The 25,767-nt window shown below is 40.7% G+C and overlaps 1 protein-coding gene across 1 annotated transcript in view; it reads right to left on the bottom strand.

Annotated features, from left to right (window-relative positions):
* The window catches only part of nos1apa (nitric oxide synthase 1 (neuronal) adaptor protein a), a 138,561-nt gene that overhangs the window by 80,596 nt on the left and 32,198 nt on the right, over nt 1-25,767 (bottom strand). The gene's annotated exons all lie outside the window — the stretch shown is intronic.

The following is a 25,767-nucleotide window of genomic DNA, read 5'->3' on the forward strand; positions in this document are numbered from 1 at the left end:
AGTATTAGAATATGATTAAAGAAAAGTTTATTTACGCATTTGCTAACTGTTTAAAACACAGTTCTTTGTGTTGAACAAAGCATTTACATGATTTTTAGTTAAAGAGATGACATTCTCTGTGTTGTAGGGGATTATTACACCAACAGATGACCGGGGACAATGTGATGTTTTCTTTCGGTCCCATCAGAAGGTGAACTGTGACTGAGTCAGCAAAAGATCGAAAACATAAAAACATCAATGAGTTTCACCTGTGGCTACAAAAAAAATAAAAAATTAGAAAAAAGGTTTCCAGTTAAAAAAAATCCGATCTTTCTGCCCATTTCACTGTCATGTAACACCGTCTTGACATTGGGGAAGTTGTGTAATTCTGATGCTTATGTTTGCTGACTTTCAAAATAGGCAATAATGAACTGAATGAATCATATTTCTCCATTATCTTAAATACATAGTACAGGTTTTGCTAGGTTATCAATACATTTTGCTGGTGACATTGTTAAATGTCTCTATTCTGGATCTGGCTCAGATTCACTTACGGGCTCTTATCAGGCCGTGGGCTTCACCGATCATTTACACCGCCCTCAGCGTTTCACGCTATGACCATCAGACGACACATTTTAGACTACTAGACACTTTCTGCACTTCACAATTTTCGACAATCAGTGCTGTTACACAATTTAGCCCTCAATCAAAAAGTACTGAGGTTCAACAGCTTGGGAAGGGCTGAGGAGAGCTCATTTAAAGTTTGCTGGAAAAAAAGTGAATGAATAGAATTCCGTTGAGCAAGGCGCTTAGCTCCAGCTAAGTGTGTGAGTGAAGCTGCTTTTTGGCCAACAACAGATTAAAATCTCAATGCAACACACGGAATAAGTGAGTTGAACGTTTTTCCCACTTTGCCATCTTTAAATCATAATAATACAGCAGGCGTTTCCATCCACCCCGATGCAACGTGTCACACTAATGATGAATAGATAACAGCCCTGCCGAATGAACACAGTGTGGTCGGCAGACACAGTTCATTTACACATCATAGATCAGACTGAGAAGGATACTTTCGTCTCCACTGCCTCTGATGGAGCTGTGAGCACTGTCAAACAACAGCACTGCAGCAGCATGGAAACATAGTGTTTGCATATCACATTAAAAGAATATTTTCTGTTATTCTAGCAATCCTCTGTTCAAACACACCTCCCTCTCCCAGAATCCTCTGCACATTGATGGTATTCTGGATGAGTGGGATGTAATTGAGTTGTATAGAACCACCTGTCACGGTCCTCTGTAGAGACATTAGCTCCGAGTGCCGTCTGCGCGTCTATTTCCGTCTATGAGCGCTCTCACTGAGTCGGCCCGTTGGTGCGTCCTGCTGGGTGATACACTATTGGGCTGCCGAAAGTGGCTGTTCGTTAATGCTTCACTAGTCGCCAATTGTCGGGCGAAAAAGCAACTGTGAAGCCTTCCACCCGGAGACGCTGCAAGATTCACCTCGTTTGCTCAAATTAAATCCTGGTCTGCTTTTGAGGCTCGAGGGAAATCTCCCCTTTGCAACGTTTGTAGTGAGAAATCCAAACTTAAGGCAGTACTGAAGACGGCAACAGCAGTGAAACAGTACTCCGTTTAGACAAGCTGACTCACTCCATTACTCTGGCCAACAGACACACACAAAAAAAAAAATGTACTTGACCAATGCCACCTTCGGTTTTCTGATCATTTAAGTTCTTTAAAATTTCCAAAGTGACCTTGCGCTGTCACTTGGAGCTGCCAGAAATCCAAGGTTCTGGCAGCACTGGTTGTAAAAAATCTGCAATGTCATACACTGCTGCTACAAAGAACAGGTTTAATACATTACATTACATTACAGTCATTTAGCAGACGCTTTTATCCAAAGCGCCTTACAATCAGTAGTATATTACATATCATTCACCCATTCACACACTGATGACAGGCTACCATGCAAGGTGCCACCATCAGACTCTAACTAACATTCATGCAACATCCAGTCCACACCGATGGCAAGCCTTCGGGAGCAACTTGGGGTTAAGTGTCTTGCCCAAGGACACATCGACTGCCGAAGCCGGGTATCGAACCACCGACCCTCTGATTGGAGAACTACCTTGCTCTCCACTACGCCACAGCCGATAATAGTGTGTATCACTTGCTGTGTTAGCACTGAAGAGCCTCTAAATCAAAACTGAATAGAGATGCTTCTTGGAAAGTCATTAGTCATGTTGTGGCACTCGCTTGCTGTCAATCAATCCCTCCTATTGTGTTCCTCATTCACCCTCTCTGTCTGCAGATTGTCCTTTGCTGTGGTCTCTGTGGTCTTATTTAACATTTCCTCTTTTTCCTCTTTTGAGAAAGACTCTAGTTCACATGAAAGAAGCGAAGTAGGTTTATAACGGCATTTAAAAGTGCTGTTCTTTAGTTGCGGAGACTGTGAATAAGTAACAATTAAGATTAAAAGGTTCCCTAAGTGTCCCTTTGTGTGTACAGCAAGCTCCAAGAAGCTAACTTTTCATTCTGTTAATCACTGCTGAGACCTTTAATGAAAACCTAATAAATCTAACTTTCTTTTGTATATCGTATTAAATAAAGCCAGGAAAGTGTAGTGTAGCTCAGGTAAAACTTCAAAAACTAGAAGGTCGTATTATGAAATGACAAAGACCAACACAAAATTATTTTAATTAAGGAGCTGAAAGTCTTTTTATATATGTGTAACGGATGCTTGCTTTAAAAAAATGCCAAAATTGAGAATTTTTTAGCAGTTTCTGATTTAATCAAGTATTCAGTTCAGCTCTAGATAAACAGTACTGACATACTACAGTATGAATATGACATTTTTTCCTGTACCTGACCATGGGCATCTGTGCCTATATTTAAAATGACTTTGTATGAACATTGAGAAGGTCATTCTATCAGCATGTACTCAATATATAACTCACAATAATTCAGATATTCAGCATTCAACATCAACATGTATTGTTGGTTTTGCCCTTCAATCATAGCACGCCGCAGAGGAACATAAAACTAGAATATTTGAAATGTTTCCGTCTGCGTGTTCACAAAGTGATTGTAAGTGTATGGAAAGTCACAGTATGATAGAAGACGACAGAACGCAGAACTCACGGCCACGTCTGCATCACTCTGTGACAAATCATGTGGAGGAGCTGTAACAAAGGCGGGCTATATGAGGGGTTCAGAATTTCCAAGCTCCCGGTCCACCCTGTAAAATTCTGACTAGAAGTACTGAGAATAATAATAATCAGAACTTCCTACAGTAAAATGCACAAGGTCCATTCAAAGGAGGGAATATATTAAAAAGCAACAACAGAAACAAGCCAATGCAGCAAAATTGATAATGATTTATTTTATTTTTTTCTCATAGATTAATTTTTGGATGCAATCATAGTTTGTATACTGATGCGGAGGAGGATGTATTGTTCCCAAGTGGACTGTAATAATAATGATTTACTTTGCACAGCAGTGACCTTAAGTAGCATTACCTCTTCATGAAGTACTACCCTGAGCCTTCCTCGTAGCACTTATTGTATTCGTATTAGTTTGTTGCACTTATTATATTCGTATCAGTTTGTTGCACTTATTGTCTTCGTAGTAATTTGCTTCTGCACTATACTTTTGCTCTGGTTTATGCTTTTAGATGCTTGTTTAAGAAAGGAGATGCACTTATGACTTCTGGTGACTAGTAGTTCTCTTGAATACCTATGTTGAATACACTTCCTGTAAGTCGCTTTGGATAAAAGCGTCTGCCAATTGACTGTAATGTAATGTAATGTAATGTAATGTAACATTATCTTCAGGGAAGAAAGAGTTTGTTATTTTTCTGCTGGAAACAGACAGTATTTTATTTTAGTGTTGAGGAAACGCACATACACACTCAAATCCACAGAATACATTTTCATAAAGTAATAGAAAAAAAAGCTCAAGCAGTTTGTCTATTATTCTCGAGTCTCCAAGCGCTTTAATGTTTACGTGAATGAGATTTATGAGCGGTTTTATGGGGGTGTTGTAATCTGCTGTAATGTTGACTTCGCTGCAACTGCAAGATTTAAACGTTGCTGTGCCTGACGGATTTCATGATTGACCTGTAATTTCACAGATTTCGCGCCGGCTTTGACTGGCTAAGTGTATGCAGCATTATACGACAGAAAGCACTTAACTCTAATAAGACTGTCTATGTGTGTCTGATACGGCCCCCGTCATTGAATCCACATCAACCACCACAGCGGCTCACACACTCCCTACCGCTTTCAGATAAAGCAGCGATATGGGTTATTATATCACCGCTGCATCTATTGGCATAACATGTGGATATGAATCCATGTTATTAAATCACTTGTACAACAGAAACTGCTGCTCGCACAGGCATTCGTTTTACTTAACTGGCAATTTATTCAGTCAGACCTTCACAGCAGACGGCTTGGTGAGGGTGTTTTTAATGAGCACAGATAACGGCTCCCAAGACCAGCTTAGGTCATTATAATAATCCCGAATGTCTCTACTAGTGGAGCCTCCTGAATTTTTGCGCCTATAATGTTATTACATTTTTCCAGTTTGTCAAAATATTAGTCATTTGAGCTGCAGCCTCAAAAATATTTCACACGAGAGGAAGACAACTCCAAAGAGCAGTCTCTTGCACCCAAAAAAAAAAAAAAAAAAAAAAAGCAGAGGTGAACTACGAATGAACTTGCCCAAACAGTTCATGCTTCTCAAACAGGTTAAGACAAAGCTGCACCATGGTAACAGTCCAACCCTGTGTGTGTCTGTCATATACTGAACAGCTGTTGTTCAGGATCACATGGACTGTAATTGACCCTAAGCTAAGTCCCACTGCTTTTATTTAAGAAATACAAATTGCCTCTGTGCTTGGTAGGTTATATGCTGTGCTTTATATCTTAAATTATACAACACATACCACACAATTAACAAGGAATTACAAACAGTTACAAGAATCACAAAAACACTGAGATAATTAGGCTTAGAGATAGCCAGGGGACTCTAGTAGGAAGGAAGTTTACAGTTCATTCCATTTAAAAAGGTGCTCAGTACCCGAGGACAGTTCTGCACACACTGGAGCAACCATAAGGGATATCCAAGGTCCTTGACTGTTAGGAAATTAATCCAGCCATGTAATAAATAGAACAAAGATGAGTCCAACATGTGGCATGTGATAAAGCATAATGCACCAGGATACACAGGGTTTAACAGCTGAAGTGTTGGTGGGGCAGCCTGACAATACAGATTAAAAATGATATTTAAAAAGAGTTATTAGAGAGATCACTCTACAATTATTATTTTTGAACTTTTCACATTTGATGATAGACATTTGCATATGATTTAAAAACACAATAAACCACCTAAATCGTCCCGTAAATATGTCCCGTGTAAAACTGATCTTGTGTGAACAGGTATATATATATTCCTGTGTTTTGCTGCTCTGGGTTACAATAAACAGGATTTGCTTACGTGCAGCAGCTCGGAGACTGACCACTTCAGTATGCCAAACAGTGACAGGATATTAGCGTACATGTACACAAAAGTGAAATAAAAATGAATAGTGAAGTCCAAGAATAGGCTCATCCATCATGCAAATAAGTCAGTCTCACATTTGCAGCCACTATTTCCTGATAAAGGGGTCGTTGTTTCCTAAAGGTCCTTTTCCTCCGGTTTCCAGTACATAATCCATCATTTTGGCAACAAAGACGACAAAGCCACGACACAATAGCCAGCGGTGCTATTTACACTCACGAAATATCAGCCAGAAGCCAGGCGAGCACAATGAAAAGCCTGCATTTCTGTTGATGACCGTTCACTGAGGGAGGCTGAATGTAAAGCGGGTGAAATAAAAGAGTCAAATAATCATGCACACACACACACACACACACACACACACACACACACACACACACACACACACACACAGTACACCGCTGAGGTCGCCTAACGGAAGTCAATGTGAGTGTTCAATGGTCTCAGCAGGGCAGCAGATAGAGTGTTTGGTGAGCTAAATAGGACGCCTGGTCTGCTGTAAGACAGGCTGTTTATTTAGATCATTGGCAAAGACTTTTCTGAGTTGATTGTGGTCTTGTTGTCCAACTTCTGGCCCACCTTTTAAACAGTCAACACACATTCTGAAGGTGTGCTGTCCAGCTCAGCTAAGCCAACCAGGCCTTCTCTCTCTGCGTATATGCACAGACAAAAAAACACTCGGCCAAGAAGATCCACTTTGCCACATGCCAATTGGTCCAAACCAGTGGCTTTTGAGAGGAAAGATTTCTCCCTAGCCAATCATGAGCGCTACGGATGTCAGTTTAAGTTTATTTTGCTTTGGATAGCTCGACACCAGGATTCATTTTTGAGAAAATAAAATACAAAAGGACTTGAAATACAAGAGGGGCTTTACTCATAATCAAGCAATCCATTATCACAATGAGGTTTGACACCAAATTTCTGAAATGGAAATGCTTTGTGTTGTATTGGTCTTGCCTTTTATTGTGTTTATTTTTTTGTTGGCTTTCCTGAAATGCAATGCTCTGCAATAGCTTCATCAGGTCATGATCAAGGGCGCTTCGATCGATTGGCCACCAATTGTTATCAGCTGATATCCGTTCTAAATAGTTTGAGAGTTGGTCTTTACACAGGCCTACCAAGAGAGCCGATCAGATGACACATCGATTGGGAATTGAAAAGTTTTTAATATTAATTTGCCTACTTTCTCCCACACACACACACACACACACACACACACACACACACACACACACACACACACACACACACACACACACACACACACACACACACACACACACACACACACACACACACACACACACACACACACACACACACACACACACACAGAACTATTCTCAGACATTTCTCCTCTAGGGAGGGAAACAAAGAATAAGGAGAGCTGCAAAGAATTAAAGACAAAAAAAAAGGGAAACAGAGTGAGAAAGCAGATTGGGGTGGGAGAAGCAATAATTGAGTGAGAATGTGAAGTTTAATGAACAGCTCAGATCATTAAGCTCATAATTACACAAACTGAAAGTCAAGGTCTCTTAATTGTGCAAACTGTGGTGTTGTCATTAGGTGGCTGATGAACTGAAATGCATGTGGTTTTAACCTTCACAGATCAACTCAAGTTACTGCTCATGCTTACATACAACACCAAGGAATGCTGGAGCTCTATAATGCTTCACCTTTGTGCACCAAGATACAAGAAGATAATAATTGAGGTGTACAAGGACCTGTACGTACAACATTTAAGGAAAAACATAAGGAAAAAGGTCAAACTCAAACTATATCAGATTTTCTTTAGCTATGAAGTTGTTGGATCTGTTCCCATGGTTGCAAAATAAACGTTTACTATTTTCTGAGAAGGCTTTTGTGGGCAGTGGCAAAGGTGGATTCATGTGACAATGTTATACAGATGTAAGAAGTCTGAGGGTGAAGGTCCAGGTCAATATTTGTATTGAAGAAAACACCACGGAGAGAAAAAAAGACTGACTGGAGTCACTCAGCACTTCAACAGGGCACAACAATGACTACCATTTACCAACCAAATACTGGGAAAAAATATGCATGTGGCAAAAAGATATGCATCACTCACCTGCAAAAAAAACTAAACAATGGTTATCTATTGAGTGGCTGGGAAAATCTGAACATAAACTAGCCATTTGGCAGGTGGATAAAAAAAGTAAATTTTGCACTAGAAGGACTAAAATCAAGCTAGTAAGAAGACGAGCCGGGCCTCCACAGCTACATTATAAAAGAGCTTACTCTCTGTTCTTTTCTGCAGGAAAAACAAGAGCACTTCTGTTTTCCTCGAGTCTAATTCTAGTTCAATTTAACCACCCTATTACACAACAAAATCTATACAAGTAATGTAATCTTTGTGTTTCTTGTTTTATTTTGGGTGTCTCTGTGCTGCCGCAGTATATGCAGCAGAAAACGTGACAAGATTGGCATTAGAAATAACAGCACTCATACATATTCCGATATTTAACACATTGTTAAAATGTAGATATGATTGAATTTAGGACATCATAACTGCATGAAAGAAAAGGAGCAAACAGAAATGTTGTACACTTGCAAAGGGCCGTCATTGTTTTAACCCTTAGAAAATTCAAATCTTGAAAGTTTAGAGTGTATAAGGGCTCAGAACATTATGATGGAAGTATATGATGGCCATTCACATGCTCAATTATGTCTCATAAGTTGATGCAGCAGTTTTTGGGTTGATACCATTTGTTATACAGATTTAATGCTAAATTTTAACTATGTTTGACCACTCGAGAACTGATAAATATGATCAACGTCCCTCCAGAATACCAAATCAAGACACAAAGACCTTGATGAACACTATAGAAAAATCCATGCTGTGATTTGGTATTTAAAAACTTTTGACACATGGCATTTCTGCAAGAATTACACTGTTTGGCAATTGGATTTCTTGTGGAAACTGTCAGAAACCCCTTATTGTAAATAGGAAAGCCATACATCCTCTGAATGCCCTAGTTCTCTAGTTGGTGGTTGTGAGGTTTCATGAGGCTGTGGTTATGGTAGAGGTCATCCTGGTCTTACTATGTGAAATGGCTACTATGAGGACTAACATCATTACATATGAATATAGTCACCTCTTTACAGTCATACCTTAATTTATGCAATTCCAAGGCTGTTTAAAGATCGCAGTATGAAGAAACCATTTTTAGAATGAAAATAACACATTTATATTGCAAGCATGGCTTTTGCCCAATACTGCATGGGATTATCATAAAGTGGGCATGTAAATTAAAGGGTAGACTAGAAGGTTCCCCCGAAAATCCATTTTCATTCACATATCTTTCTGTGAGAGGTTGAGGGAAATTGGTACCAATGGGTTCTAGTTTCTTACGGTACCAGTAGCCGGCGTTCCTGAGGGTCTCAGAGGGTTAAATAAAAATCCTACAACTGAAATGCACCAAACACTATATAAACTGCTGCTCTCTACCTACTCTGATCTCACCATCATGTAACTAAATGGAGCAGGTTGTATCTTAAAAAGGGAAAGACAATAAATATCACACAAATATCAAACCAGATAAATCACTGCAGATATACTTTATTTCTAGCATTCAACTGATACATAAAAGTGTGAGCTCTACAAATCAATCATCTTTTTCCATGATTTGAAAATATGCTACCACTTTTCCAACACGCAGATTCTCAAACGTATCACTGCAGATCATGAAACCTAAGAGATATGGGTGAGCTTGTACAATTCCAATTGAAAAAAAACACTTTAATGAAATTACAGTATTTTTCTACTACCAAAGCAACAGCCATTACACAAGTCAGTCCCCAGAGACACAGTCTTTCTCACCTCCTTTCACCACCGCACACTTCTCTCTTACTTGCTAACCACAAAGCTTTCATCACTTTCTCCCTCCTACACACCACCCCCCTTTAATTTTTGTTTTACTTTTAACCATCCGTCTCTCTCTGATTATTTTACTGCTGCTCATTCTAGTGGATCCGTGTATGTTCATTCCCCCTCTCTTACCGCTGTCATTTTTTACTCTCAGTCCCACGGCCATATTGAAAGAGCATCGGGTCGCTTCTGTGCCACTCTCTCTCACTTCATCATATTCTTTCTTCTCTTTTACGCTCACTTGCTCCACACGCCATCTCCCCCTCTCTTACATTTCCTTTCCACATCACCCCCTGCCTCCCCTCTTCTCCACAAACTGGTGGCTGATTCAATCTGGAGCAACGTTGTTTATGAAAAGGCATTTCATTTTCCAAAACCATTTGTGTTCAGGACGCTACAGGGTCCATCATGTATCATCAATCTCAGCGACGCCGCACTGTCTTTGAACCGCAGCCAAAAATTTCCAATTGAATATATGTTAGTACACGCAGCAGCAGCACACACAAACACAAACACTTACTAAAGTAAAAATTGACCCGTACGTTATGAGTCTACCACGCAAAACTAGTCGTCATAAAACTCCTCAGGAAAACCAATTTGAAATCACATTGCAACCTCTTTTGAGCAAGTCCTTCCATACAAGTATGAGTCCAGTTTCTACCAGTCTAACAATCTCATCTCAAGTGGTCCTTGAGATGAGATTGTTTTGCTATCTGCCATTTCCAAGGTAAAGACTGAACTCCAGTAGCAAGTTATGTACATGTTAGAGAAATAGACTCTAATTTAGAAGTGTACATAATCATTGTGACGTCACCCATTGGTTTTGTAGCCTTGAGTTTGGGGTTTTGGCCGTCCCCATCTTGGTTTTTGAACATTGCCATCTTGGCTTATTATCTTTATTTTCTGGCTTTCTTTATCATACTGTCTTGAAGTAGACTTAAAACTAGCGATTGAAACCATAAAACACATGTTAACAATTTTTACTGAAGTAATAAATCAAGTCATAAGTATGGTCATTTTCTAATTTTGCAACCAGAGTAATGCCTGGTGGCTATTAGAAAAAAAATGCTATATAAGGCACTCTTCAGATTCGGAGGTTGCCGCCTTCTTAGAGGTGCTGTTTTTATATCCACAAACATGCCATTAGCTGTTTATGATCAAGTCTTCAAATGTGTTTTGCATACGGGATTAGCCTCAATCACACTTTTAATGTATCAAAATATTGAGTCTGACATCTCATTTTGAGGTATCATAAAATATGTGGACACCTCTTACTGTTAAAACATGACAATACCCCCTTTCACAAAGCCAGGTTTATAAAGAAGTATTTCTCCCAGTTTTGTGTGGAAAAAGTTGGCCTTCATAGGATGTCGAAATAAACCTCATCCCTCAACCTTAAGATAAAACGGTGAGCCAGGGATCATCAGCGGACAAACTCACTAATGCTTTTGTGGCTGAATGGGAGAAAATGTCTTGAGCCAATTTCTGTTTGAAAGCTTCCACCAAAGAGTGGAGGATGTAATACCAGCAAATGAATGCCATCATTTTTCAAATGAAATGTTCTATCCATACACTTTGTTCTATTGTCCATTAACTTTTGGCAACCCAGTGAACATCCACGATACAGTAGCATAGATGGGGGGGAAAAAGAACAATCAAAAGGACAGATGGCATCATTTCATGCCTTGGAGGATGTGAAACGCAAACAGTAGTTTAAACGTGGACAGGGAGCTGTTGCTGTAGGCTCCTCAAAGCCAAGCAACGAGTCTGACAGGGATACTTTATAACAGAGAGTTATCCATTGCTGTATTTTGCATCAACACCTGTTCACAATAATAGATGTGCACATTTTGTCACAACAAAAACATCCCATAAAGACTGGCAGTCAACCATGAACACTTTTCTCTTTGCCAAATAGAGGAACTAGTTTGGGCCCACATGCATACCTATTACATAAAAAGCAACGTTTGGGACTGCATCCGTTTAAGAAGGCATTTCAACATCTGGACCATCTCCAATGTAAAAAAAAAAAAAAAAAAAAAGGGAAAGGAGAGAAAAGATGTTTAGCTTTGACAAATGAGACTTTCCAAGGCTGTTGGCACATCTTCCTGCTGTGTCTTACAGGAAAGAAGGGAAATCTATTTCTTCTGTTGACTGTCACACCGTTAATGCAGAGTTAAAGACCTTCTCCTCTGACACTTTGTCACTGTCTCCCCATCTCACTTCCTAGATTCTGCCTCCCGCCTGACTGATCTATTCTCTTTCTCTCCAACTGCTCCCTCTGAGGTCATGCATCTATACCAATGTTGGATGGATTCGAGATAAGCTTCAAAAGACAACAGATGCTTATCGTAACATCTAAAGAATCAGATCAAGAATTCCCCTCTGTCTCACTTGAGAGTGGGAGAGATTCAGGTCAGCCCGATCAATACCTGTCTGACTTGCTGTCTGGAGTAGCAAAGTCACACGTTAGCTCATATGTCTTTTACCTTTGTTAGAATTGCTCCAGCTCTTTTCAGTTAGTGGAGTTTCTGTGAAATAAATCAATACACTCATGTTTGTGGGAAGTAGAACGGAAGATATAACATCTCCCAGACAATGATGATGATGGATTCCAGAAGACTATCAAGCCGTTAAGGTCATTTAGGTTAATTTCAGCCTTTCCATCAGTCTTTCTCATCAGCTTCTACCTTTTCACCATCAGCTATCCTCCACCTTCAGTCGTAGGAACAGGAGGAGGGAGGAGATGAGTTACGAGGTTTGTCTTTGCTCTTATTGAACCATGTCAGAGGAGAAATCCCCACTTTTCCCCAAAAGGATACAGAGAAAAAACTCGATTCAGAGGCAGTTGGTGTATCGACAGTTCCAGCACGCTTTCATTTCCAGGGTCCCAGCTGTATAAAACCTGAAGCGGCTAATGGCCCTCATTGGTTAGAGAGATTACAGCTTTCTTTCGCTCAGAATGGATTTTATTTGATGATATACACGTCGAATGAAAGTGGAATCACAGATTACGTTGAAACGAGACCATAATTTTTTATTGTGCGTATAATGTCTGTTTGATGGGGGCACAGCAAGCTGGGAAAGATATATTTGTTTCATAGGAAATTATTACTAGAACTGAGCTTATTCGTAACTACAATCACAGCCAATTGAAGCCCCAACCCCTGTCGATACTGTTACTTTTGAAACAATGAGTCTTTGATATTAGACAGTGGCAGACAAAAATGTCATCAACATATAAGTTCTTGAAAACTGTGTCTCTCTACCAATGACCCCTTTTTAAGTGTTAACCCTGTAAAAGGGTCTGAAATATGCAGTGCAAATTATATCACTAAAAGGCTGAGGTTAAAGCTATATGACAAATGGAAGAAGTCAGCATCCTGACCAGTTTATCATCCATGAGAGGAAAAGGAGATGTATCGGCAATTGTCGGTGGTTGGGCTGACTGTGGCCTGTTGGAAACATATTGCCAAACCTTAAGTCCCATGCACACTTCATCGGCTCGTTAAACCTGAAAGAACCTGGAACAGTGGTGGCCTTAGATTTTCTGACCCTGACAAAATATTCCATATTATATATCAATAAAACATTGGAAATGGAACGGTTTGCCCATTTCTCTTCACAAAGTAAAGCGCAAAGTCAAATTTCCGCCAAATTACATCAGAGACAACTGTCAACGGGAAAAGTGGAAGCCAAAGTTGCATTGCAACAAAAAACTAAGTAAAAACAAACTTTGTTATGTGCCAAACATCATTTTTGCATCAATACCATAGAGATTCAAATTGGAGAATGAGTTGACACTTGATTACCCACATCAGTATCAACGCGATCCGCTGAATGAGCACAGCAGGATGAAAAGCCTGAAGGGCCAGAAAATAGGTTATGGAAACCTTTTTCCTCCACTCATTTGCCTCAAACACAGCATGATATCAAGAGGAATAGAAAAATAGATTCTGTCTGCATTTAATTTATTGCCTGTGCTATTTCTGTCTGTAAATATGTCAAATCTGCAATCAACATCTTTCTTTATCTCTTTGTACTTTTCCAAAGGACTATTCCCAACAAAAAAATGGCTTTGACAGCAAATGTTTTGTGGCTGTCTACAGTCTGTGGGGATCAGAGATAACACTAAACTAAGGTATACATTTCTAAAAGTTCTGAAAAGTTATAGGAGAAAGAAAAGAAAACTGCTTACGGTTCATTACCTTTACTGTTGCTGAAGAGGCAGCCTGTAATTTCAAACACCAATCTATGTAAACCAGACAGCACTGAGCCAAATGTGAAAGAATAACCGCTGCAATTAGGTCCCACAGTCATGATTTAAACTGTACCTTCAGCTTAACTAACCTTTTATATAAAGATTCCCTGTCAGTGAACGTCTGGTCCGATGAGAGACACTCGCATTACCATGCCAAAGGCTGCCAGTCAGTTGAAATCGCTGAATGACACATGCCAAATAACTGTGTGTGTGTGTGTGTGTGTGTGTGTGTGTGTGTGTGTGTGTGTGTGTGTGTGTGTGTGTGTGTGTGTGTGTGTGTGTGTGTGTGTGTTCACAGGTGGCTGTAGCTATAATGTGGGATGGCTGCTGATCTCCGTACACATTCAGTGATATTTTTATTCATCTCTGCAGTATGGAAAGGAGGTCTGATTCTTTCACAATGCAGCTCATACAGGCCTTTTACTCCAGAACCATTTGTTACTGAAAACACTGATGGACTTAGGGCCACCGTCTGCGATCTGAATATGCCAGAAAGGCAGACAAAGCAACAACAACAAAAAAAATGAATAAATGAAAAAATTGGTTGGGAAGCACAAAGAGAGCAACAGGAAATAGCAAATACACAAAAGGATGCGGACTGAAACGGGTCTAAAAATACTTCTAAACTGTATTTCATCATTTGTTGCATTTCTGCCAGAAGGTTTTACATGTAAATATTATATTGTGTATATGCAGGGGGGAAGAGGCTGTTTATCTCAACTCCAGGGATCAGAACTGGACTGTAAGCTGAAACAAATGCCTTTCCACAGCCATTATAAGGTGTATTGTGTTTTTATTTTTTTTTTTTTATTAAATATATATACATTTAAAAAAAGATATATTAAAAAAGATATTTGTAAAAAAATAGTTTAAGGGGTTTTGTGCATATCCATTTACCAAAAGGGTTATTAAAAAACTGTATTTAAAAGTTATATGTGGATTCAATTCTATAGCAAAGAAGAGGCATTGAAGAAACCACCTAAAGAACAATTTCCTAGTTAGCACCTTCATCTTGCCGTTTGGACTTTTAGGTTAAGTTTAAGGAAAGTGGTCATGAATAGAAGAAACCAGGAAGTAACCAGCCGTCACTGGCCACAAGAGGATGCTTGTCAGGAAAATAAAAACAAAGCAATTTCTAGGTCATGTTTGAGCAAATGGCCAGTGTTGTTGTGTTTCTGGTGAGGACAATCTCCAGGAAAAACAATGATTCAGAAGCTGGCAGAGTCCGTCTGGACTTGGGTATGTTGGTTCAGAGACTCATGGCATCCTGTATGTGCTGCACACTGTTGTTGGGCCAAGTAGTCAGGCACCATATCCCCCCCCTGTTGCAAACATTCCTTCATATCGCAGCACTGCACCGCACACTGGAAACCTCAGCAAGAAGGCCAGACAAGAGCTTTCACATCTCCAGAACGCCAGAGAACAAAGCCCAAAGCAAACGCAAAACCAACACTCGCTGAGTCTTTTATTGTTACCGAGGCTCCCACTTCAGCTTTTATCTCCTCACCTCAGGACTTAACACACATGGAGAGGCAAACAATCGCAAACAGGAGGCCCGCCCGCCCCCTCCCCCCAAAAAAAGCACCGCCACCAGACAACCAATTACAGGGAGGATCCTCCGCTGTTGACAAGGTGGTCGTGGCCTGGAATTAAATTACAGCGTGGGCCGAGCAGTTCCTGGCTGTCGTGATAAAGCCCTTCAGAAGACACAGTAAAGGATTATCGGCTCTCACAGCTTTAATTGGCGGTTTAATGAAGAGGCAATAAAGGAGGACGCCCTGTTTGTACACATCAAATACAACTCGGTGTGAAATATTAGTTCAAGAGGAGACTGCGGTGGCTCTCATTAGCAGAGATCACATTTAATAAATCACTCAAAGTGGATCATGTAAAAAGTGTCACGTACCGCCTCGACAATATTATTAACAAATTATTAGATGTGTTTCACAAGGGCAATAAACTTTGGATTAGGGGGAATGTATTCGCTTTTGAGGAAGAGTCCGCTTCCAGTTTTGCTGACATACGCTAAACGTACACGACATCTCAAGTATTACAAGGGAAGTATTAGTTGGGTATTATAAACAGTGGCCCCGGCCAACAAGGGAGTTCTGAAGAGTACCCAGAGGCAGATTCATTGCAGCTTAATGAGAAGATTATACCGTACAATAGTCTACCAGGCCTTAGGCAAATAAAGCTTTCAAACCTGTAAGGGGATTTCCACACATGACTATATAATCACATGTCGTTTTAAAAGATGCATTTCCTTGAGTTGGTAGAGCACCTTTTCTACATTGTGTGGAGCAGCAGCCTGGATAATATTTTATTTTTCCTTATTACTGAAAGTGAGGACTAAGTACACAATCTCCTGAGTCATTATATCCAGGTCGGGTATGTTTACGGCTTCCAGCTCTGGTGTGGATGTGTCTGGATTAGCTTGGCACATTTGGATTTAGGGATTTTCACACATTCCCCCCTTGCGGAGTTGCTCAAGCGGCGAGCGTCTGTGCGCTGATATCTTCAAGTCATTACACGGATATTCAGAGGGATTGAAGTTACTCGCACACCTATAGATTCTTGGTGGTCCCTCCGGTGTTGATGTATGGTTATGGGTCATCATTATCCTGTTGGGACCGACTAAATAATTCTACTATGACATTGAACATGCTTTTAGTTATTAGTTTGAAAGGGACACACTCCAACTTTGGATGCTATGTAGCTCTTGCTCTTACGTGGTGTGAGAGCACTTATTGAAAGCCGCTTTGGAAGACAGCGTCTGCCAAAATATATCTAATGTAATTTAGCGTAAAAGTTAATTAGCAAAATGAAGTAGGTCTCCTGCTGCTGTATCCTCAGAAGTCACTGCTGCTGAAAGGAATGGACAGATAATGCTGCGTCGATCACTAGGGTTAGCACTCAGACATTGAGTCCCATTCGAAAAAATGAGCTTTACATTGCAAAGCTTTGCATCAAGGCTGACACTTACTTGCATTGTTGCTGGCACCTTAAAAAAAACAATGGATCCGATATGTTTCCTATGTTGTGGCATTGGAGAATACAACCAGCCAATCCTGGCCCATACAGAAACAATTTGACCTATTGTTTTCGAAGCGGATGTACTTCTGTGTCGCAAAAAGATGTATTCGGATTTACCATAGATGTAAAAAGAGAACTTGAAACAGCTTTGGAGGAGGCGCCCCATTGATATGAAAATTTCCCTGGCTATTCCGATGATCTTCCGCATCCATGGGCCCGTAGAGCCGAAGTGCAATAGCGTTTCCTTTAACCATGCCTCCCAGCCCAGAAAACGCTGGATTTAGCTATAAGTGCATTTTACAACTTTTAGGACATCATTGTTTAAATAAGGGAGATTCAAGTGTTTGTAATGGGAAGTTTGTGTAACTCAAAAAAAGATTATCCACGGAATTACAGATGTCTCTTTCCCAATCTAAATTATTAGAAAAAAGTATGTTTGGCCCCTGTGGCATCACGCAACAGACCTGGAAGTTTTTATTCTATGCCATTATATAAAACGTTTTTAAAAGCCCTGCAATCTACCTGGGGGCTTGAGCTCAACACAAATACATTTTGGGATTGGAACAACTTTAAGCTCTGAGTGAAATAAGAACGTGTAATCATTAATTTATTGCTTTGTTTGCTTCTTGCTCATCTTGCTCAACCGAAGATGTATAGCTTAGACCTAACCCAGAATGGGACAGAATCATTTGGTTATGGATGAAAACATGCATTGCAATTGTGCCACTGCTACAGGCAACTAATCAGAATATAATAAGGGTAACGGATCCCAACAATCTCTAGGATATTCAGCCAAATAACGTGTACACTTCTTCCTCCAGATACATTGTGCAAAAAAGGGGGTTGTATTTGTATCGCCCTTCCCTTGCTAGGCGGTGCTTGCTGAGGAGACGAGGCAGGAAGGGAAAATTGAAGCATCTATTGTTTGTCCTGGCAAACACCATTTTCTCATTATGGGCCGTTGGGGTTGTTTGGATGTCACACTGGCTATTATTCCGCTCCAGACCTGATAGTCTGAAAATGCGTAAAGGCCTGTTATGTAACACATTCCTCACCACTAGTGTCTTTTAGCTTTGCGGTATCATCTGCTGTAATTCACCAGCAGTGTTGTAGATTACTGGGTAGAGCCAGGCGTTTTTAGGGTTTAGAGTTTTCCCACCACTGGGGCCCATTTTCACTAGAACTGTTATTCAATCAGGTCAATGTAAGGCCCTTTGGATGAGAGCCTTCACCAAATGGTTATACATCCAGAATTACAAACCAAAGCAAGAACACCCCTCTACTTCCAGACTCTTTTCAAAATGTCTCTCTTTACACACCCTTTTTTCTTGCAGGGAAAAAGCTCTTTTCTTTCTTCCCCATCATCCAAAGCTAACAAAGGCGGCGGTAGCTGGCCGACCGCGCTAGTATTACTACTCCGTCCATAAAGGCGATACATGTATTGTGGGCATCAGACTGATGACCGCAGCATTCCTGTACCCTGCAGAGTCAAGGAAATGGTCTTTTTTATTGTCTTGGACTGCAACTGCTGCCGTAAGCTCACTTATCAGACAAAAAAACATACACCCCTGCAGAAAAATACAAAACTCTGGGACATATACACACAATCATCGGGGGAAAAAAACAATTGCGTACTCATATGCACTACTTGCAAGAACAAGGGTTTTTTCATCGACAAATGTCCCAGCTCACAGAAAAAAAAAAGAAATAACAGCCACATATATAAAAAGAGGGGAGGGGGGTGCTACAGGATACACTTTTCCCAGCAGGTGAGATTATTCCACCCAAAAGCAAAAACAAAGCCCCAAACAACATGACAAGGGAGGAACCTTACAGAGAGGGGACTGTGGTATCTGGTACTGTACCGGCTGTTTCCTCTGCACAGTTACAGACATTTGCTTGACACTAAAGGCAGAAGACTTCCTCTGTTCTGTTCTGCTATCTTATCTCCTGGTATTGCTGTTCTAAGGAGCACCGACGGCCCCGTACTTGGCTTCATCTACAAAGCGAGTAAGGGAGGACCAGTGCGATAACCGGGGTTGTGGTGAGCCCTGGCCAGAGGCTCCATGTTGGAACATCTTATCAGCTGTACCTCGGATTTCCCAGCAGGGAGACGAGTGGAAAGGAAAGCTCCGGGGCAGAGGGAAAAAACATTCTTAGGTTCTGTCATCATCAAATACGTGAAAAAAAAGAAAAAAAAAATCTGAATTAGGACGGATGCCCACGATTATTTTCACGAGCGATTCATCTGTTGATTGTTTTTCATAATTTCTCAGACTCCTGACACATTCTAAGTGCTTGTTCTGTCTGACTAGTCTGCAAGTGAATATATTCAATTCAAATTAGAACCCAGCAAGTGTTTAGCATTTTGGCTTGACAATAGACTTGATTTCATTTTCGGTCCATCAACCACTCAAGTAAACGAGCAATTGTTTCATCAATGGGTATTTTTTTGTAGATATTAATTTACATAAAAAAAAGCTAAACCAACAGCTATTATCAATTTAACGATGGGGCGAATGTAAAGGTGGCTCACTTATCCGTCGCCTCCTCTCAGCTCTACAGAGTTTTGCCGTCTTTCAGGTTATTGATTTGGTTATAACGCAACTTCAACATTCGGATTTAGTCCCAGTACTCTTAACAACCTTTCAAGCTGCAGCATGCAGCTGAGTTAAAGCCTTAATAAGAGCACCGAACGGCAGACAGACAAGTGAGCAAGGAGCTTGAAAACGTAGTGTTGTGACATTTCCTGCTTGTAGGTAAATCATTCTCCTTGTATGTGTTGTTAAAATAGCACGCCCAGCAACGCAGTTCTTCCTCTGTCTCTTCAAAACCAACTGTAAACACAAAGCTTCCTGTGTCAGACGATTGTCCCCTAAACTGTCTTGTACTCGATCTTTTCCCCAATGATGTTAGCTTTGGTCTGACTACCACTGCTTCCCAAACGTGCAACATATTTGTGGAGCCAATACAAACATAGTTTTTTCCCCACCCAAGGATTTTGTAAAAATGCAGCTTGAACGGCAGGGTAAAAGATCTTGAGTGGGCAATCAGTTAGCTTGTGAATGGAATGCAGCCACACCCCTCTTAATGCGGTCTACTGAAAGGCGAACCCATGTGAACAGTGTGACGGATAAGCCGCACTATCTTCATCACAGACCCCACTGATAACTGGAATGCCGCTGACCTATGTCTAAAATGAGTATTTCTACTTCCAGAGCAGATTATGGTGAACCAATTTCTACACATTCTAATATGAGCGACCCATTTGACCGTGGCCACTTAAATATGCTGCTATTTTCTTTTCTTACTCCCTCCAATGTATAGCCAGCAATTCAGAGGAGTGGAACATTTCTGCTCTCAAAATGCTTTCAAAAGCTGACCTTATGTCCTACTCCAATTCACTTCCAAGCCCAAATCTTTCTGGGAAGCAGCTTTAACTTTACTGAAAGCTTTATAAAAAAAATAAAAATAAAAAAAAAAAAAAGGTCTGTAAAAATAACGAGAACCTTTTCACCTGTGTAATATCAAGCTCATAATTTGTCATTTTGTTTATTGGTTTATTTAGCCAACTTCTCTTTTCAGACCAGTTTTTACGTGCACCTCATTTACATTTCACCGCGGCACATATTCAATATCCAGATCAGCTAAGCAATCAGGGGAGTTCTGGGTATCATCTCCCACACACACACACGTTTCCCCTCTTTCTCCTTCCACTGGTGGTCAAAATTGGATTTCCCCTTACAGCACTTGAATTCAAATGGATTTGGATGAGGGGGGTTGGAGGGAGACTACTACAAAGAGTGTAGTAGCTCAAAGAGTGAGCGTGAATGGAAAGTCCAACACTCAGCAGTGCGGTTTCCTAAAAAGTTTGGAGTTGTGATGCTGATAGGAAAGTTGGGCGAAGTTCTGCTGCCTCAGTCAGATGATGTTGGGTGGCTAATTGGCAGAAAAAGAAATTGTGAAACCTGTCTGTCTTCTTGTCAACCTTACCTCTTCTCCACAAACAGGTTGTATTGGATACGGAATATAAATGATTGCATTAGCGATAGTGGTCCTCAGTGATCCCTTCCATTAGAGCACTAGCCGGCTCTAGATAAGGCTTTCTCAACAGGGTGCATACACAAAGCAGAGAAGATGCTCCAGATTCTGGTTTAATTCAGGCCTGCTTTCTTCAGAATATTCCCCCAGTAACGCTGATTATCATTTTCATCACAAGCCAACATAAAACATTTAATAGAGGCTTTTTCCATTAGCAAAGGGCATCATAAATTTCCCCCATCGAAGGCCATGATAAAGGGAGTTATTTCAAAGCGCCTCTGTGCAGATTAAAAATTCCTTCAATGCTGCAATATTATGATTATCAAATTGCTCCACAGAGAGTGGAGTAATCTAATTTCCACTTGTTCAACAGGGTTTCACTTATTGATGTGGTTAGATATGGGGAGTTAAGTCAGGCCGTGGTGGTGCAGTTGGCTAATGAGCATGTTTGCAGGTTGGAATTCAGCAATCTGGTTCGTCCGATCAAATGGTTGATTGCCCTGCAAACAACACCTTTATTTGCATGAAAATAAATAAATGTTTGTACCGCCCCCTTTTATCTGCACCACAAGCTTAGTTTTCATTGTGATGTATCAGGTTACCGTTTGTGCAATAGTATCAGATGAAAAGTGAGTAAAGGAAAAAAAAAGCTTTAAAAATAAAAATGGCACAATAGGGCGGAGAGGTTCTTATGCACATGCCCCGGGAGGACCTTTCAAAAGATAAATGTTGAAGATCAAATTTTTTTTAAAAAGGGCACCTCCATTCCAGTGTTCTGTCCCTGTAGACTCTGACCAATCACAAATGGTGCCACGGTCTTACAATGGCTGTTGTGGACGCTTTGATGTGGGGGGCCCACCCGGACCCTTGCATGCTCAGCAGACCGCAGAAAAAGCAGCAGAGGGAAGCTGAGGCCGAGGCTGACTGGCAGCTTGCTTTGCTCCCGATATTTGTTTCAACTCCAGCGAGTAAAAGCTAGGGGGTGAAAAGAAAAGACTTTGGGGCGTCTCAGCAAAAAAAAGAGATGGAGAAAACTACAAGCGAGGAAGTTTGAACGCTGCGCCCAGGAAAGGCTCAATGCAACATCACGCGACTTTAATGATGCTGCAGCCGATGCACGTCCAGTTGTGTCAATAATCAGACATTGTCTTTAGAGTATCATAGAGCCACCAATTGTTCATTTTAAAAAGGTAAGTGACAACCCACACAGAGCACAGTGGGCCTTGAATTCATGTTGGTTTCACTGGACTGAAAAATGATCCAAGCTGCATAATCCTCTCCTTCACTGTCATATCTCAGAGTATTCAAATGACTTCTTTTTGCCAAAAATATGACAAAATACAAAGCTTTTATCTCAGTCCTCGTATGCCAACCTGCAGCTCGTAAAGAATGAAGACACTTACAGCTGCGACTATGACAAACGCCCACTACATATTTCGAGACCAGAAGTGTCTTCCCACTGCTTATTTTATCCTTACAGTTACAAAACCATCACCGTCATCATCGTGCAGAGACACTAAATTAAGAAAATCTGCTTTACGCGAGTAGCTGAATCCTACCTAACATACCTAACAGTATGCATGTTGCACAATAAAGAAAAAGAAGAATGTCAGTCTAAATATTGTATCTTGTTTGTTTTATGCAAATAACCACTATAGAGGTTAACACTGTCTTTGGGACGTTTGAAATAATTTTCCAGGACGATGGTGTTGATAAAAAAAGTTAGCTAGTCTTGAGCCTTTTCTGTATGAACTCACAGAACAATTCATCAGGAATCATTAAGGGAATTACTAAAGACTTGGATGGATAATAGAATCAGTCTCAATAGAAATGTGATAAATTCCCATCCCTCTCTACATCTTTGACGGTTTGTGTCCTGTCCTCTTTTAAACCTTGCCGCCTCCCCCAAATCTCCCATCCAAAAATGTCTGCGTGCTGATATGAGTGGGCAGCTATGAGTCACACACCCCCCTGCAGCACTCCCTCTCTGTCAGAAAACAGCAAAAGTTAGACCGGGCCTCGCTCGCACTCTTGACACACACGTTTTCATTCAAGCATGCACTCATTCTAAAGTAGGACCGCACTCAGACAGAGCTCCCAAACTTCTACGGGGCAGAAAACAAGGCCGGCTGGCAGGCTCACGCAGCGATGCATCCTTTGCTTTGCCATGCGAAGTTACTGTAATTGGAGTGCCCTCCAAAGTCTCAGCCTCTCCTGGAAGAATTGGTATCAAAGCTGACAGCATTTGCTGGATTTTCTCTTTTCAGAGCTCACAGGCCGATGTTCCGCTCTCAGCTACGCCACTACAGACTCTGCTTCAGAGCTGCGCCGAACGCTGAATTTTTCCTTTAAGAAAACTGACACTAAAAAGCTAAAACAGCTGAAATAACCCGGTGGAACAGGCGGATGCATTTCATATATGCTAAAGTATCTGAAAGGTATGAATTTAAAGAAGAATACAGATCGAGTCTCATCATCCTTCAATGGTAGTTTCTTCTTTTGATCCTGCTTCATGTCCTAAAATGCTTCCAGGCTTTAATGGACGTTTAAAAAGGAAAACTTATATTTTCTCACTTTCACCTACGAACACATTTTGTATACAAGCTTTCATGTAAAAAAAAAAACACTTTCAAGCTTGCCAGATAAATGTAATGTAATGGAGGCATTAGGTCTTTTTCAAAGCAAGATGAAACCACAAAACACTCAAAATTCTTTCACATTCACATTACTGACCAAACTTTTGAAACTCCAGGGTTGAGCCCCAGCAGGCACAGGAGACAAACCTCTGGTGGGTCCCCACATGACAGGTCGGCTAATATGACTTAATGAGCGTGGGTCAGGACAACTTTGTTAGTGCACTCACAGCTGAACAAGTTAAGCAATTCATTAGATGCACAAAAATGGGCACGCATGAGCTACTTCACTTTCTTCACTTCTTTCAACTCTGGCCTACTAAATAAAATGCTTTTAAATACCAACTATAAATCTGTGACATTAGTACTGCACTGTGACTGGGCTCTTGAATGTCCTTCCAATTGTCGAGACAGAGGAAAAAAGAGATTGTTCCCATGTTAACTTTTATTTAGAAGATCATGGATTAATTATGCAAAGTAGACCTTTTGCTTTGTATTTTATGTCTTCTTCAGTGCCCGTAAAACACCTGTTTACAGAGGCCCCTCAGAAACAGAGGAATTTAACGATGAAAATGTGGAATCAGCAGTAAAATGAGGGAATGTCGTGGAATTAGCTAAACTGTAAATGCAGTTTTTCCACAGCTGAGAGGCTCGCCTATGAATCAGCTTGCAGGCTAAATATCTGACCTGTCAGGGAGCTACAGCCAATGAGAGCACAGGACACATGTTGTGGGGAAACTTAGTTGGAGGGGTCGCCTGTTAGTCATCCAAAAAACTGAGGGAAACAAAGCTGATATAAGAACACTTTATCATACAAAAGGATAATACGTTTTGTTTTAGTACTGTATTGAATTACTTTATTTTAAGCTTTACTTTAAATGGATTGATAATCATTAAAATTTGGAATATTTACTCATGAATTGTTGAAACTATATTCATGTAGAGCATAATAAGACCCATTTTCTGATGACAAAATGTGCTTGGGTCTTAAAATACATATTTTAGAAAAAATTAAAAGGAATCTAGAATAAACATATTTCATTTGAATCTACCTTTTTAAATCTTTTAAAACCTTTGCAAAATAGCATTTTTCAAATAACTGTTTTCCTATTACATGATTCAATCAAAGAAGACAAATGCAGCGTATATTTCCATACTTATTTCCTATTTTCAACTTTAACTGCAGCCTAAATCCAAGCACTTTGCCGAGTGGCATATATAATATTTCTGTGTATGTGCCTCTCATCATCTGCATCCATCTCCTCCTCAGCTTCTCTCTCTCTCTCTCTCTCTCTCTCTCATTTCCTCTCTGCTCAATTACACATCTATCCTCCTACAGCTCCAGCTGTTACCCTTATCGACTTGGCATTGTAACTATGGTAACCCACACCACCTTACTGGACTTTTACTGTCATCCCCCTCATTGTCATCACAGCCACATTTGTGGATGTTGAGATTGCGAGACCTCTCCCAATCTTCTGATCCCGGCCTGATTTGAATAATGTGAATAATGGTGTAGACGATGAGCGGGCGGGTGGGGGTGGGGGGTGGGGGGGGCAAGCTGGCTGGCTTTCATGCTCGACTGAAAAATGATCAGCAGATGTGAAGCTCGGTAATTGAAAAAAGATGGAAACATGGCGACTGGAAAGGTGAGAGCTTGTGTGTGTGTGTGTGTGTGTGTGTGTGTGTGTGTGTGTGTGTGTGTGTGTGTGTGTGTGTGTGTGTGTGTGTGTGTGTGTGTGTGTGTGTGTGTGTGTGTGTGTGTGTGTGTGTGTGTGTCTTGTTTTCTCCCAGGAGTTTTTCCATCTCCTCCTGACTACCAGCATTGACAGATGTACTTTTTTTTGTTTTTATCTTGCTCTCTTGTAGGTGTGAGCTACAGCCCATGTGTGCGTTTGCCCTGGATGACCTAAATAAGTTTTTCCCCTCTCCACTTCCAGCTTCACGCTTCACTGTCTCCCAGGGCGCCATTACTGGCAGCCGGAGCTAAGGGGAACGCTTGAGCTTGTAAGGAACAATGTACACCAGGTCCTATGTTTCCAATCTCGACGCTGAGATTGGAGAGGTTAGCCTGTATGGCCCAAGGGGCATATGTTTTCCATTTATGTTTCATTGAATCAGGCACTCTCCTTGAGATGGATATCGCTTTCTGCAACACCAAAAAAAAAAGGCACGCTGCTGAAATAAATGTCCCAGGGGGAAAACACTAAATGTATGCACATTAATCGTGAGCGAACAACTCAGACCAAACCAGTCTTCTCAAATCTCCCCTTGGGGCCAAGAATTTATCACACGTGATGCTTAGTGGAATACTGGGATTACATGAGGAAATGCTTGGCATGCTGGTCTACATTCAGCACACATACAGCAGA

The sequence above is a fragment of the Anoplopoma fimbria genome, chromosome 8 (assembly GCF_027596085.1).
Source record: "Anoplopoma fimbria isolate UVic2021 breed Golden Eagle Sablefish chromosome 8, Afim_UVic_2022, whole genome shotgun sequence".
NCBI classification, from domain to species: domain Eukaryota; kingdom Metazoa; phylum Chordata; class Actinopteri; order Perciformes; family Anoplopomatidae; genus Anoplopoma; species Anoplopoma fimbria.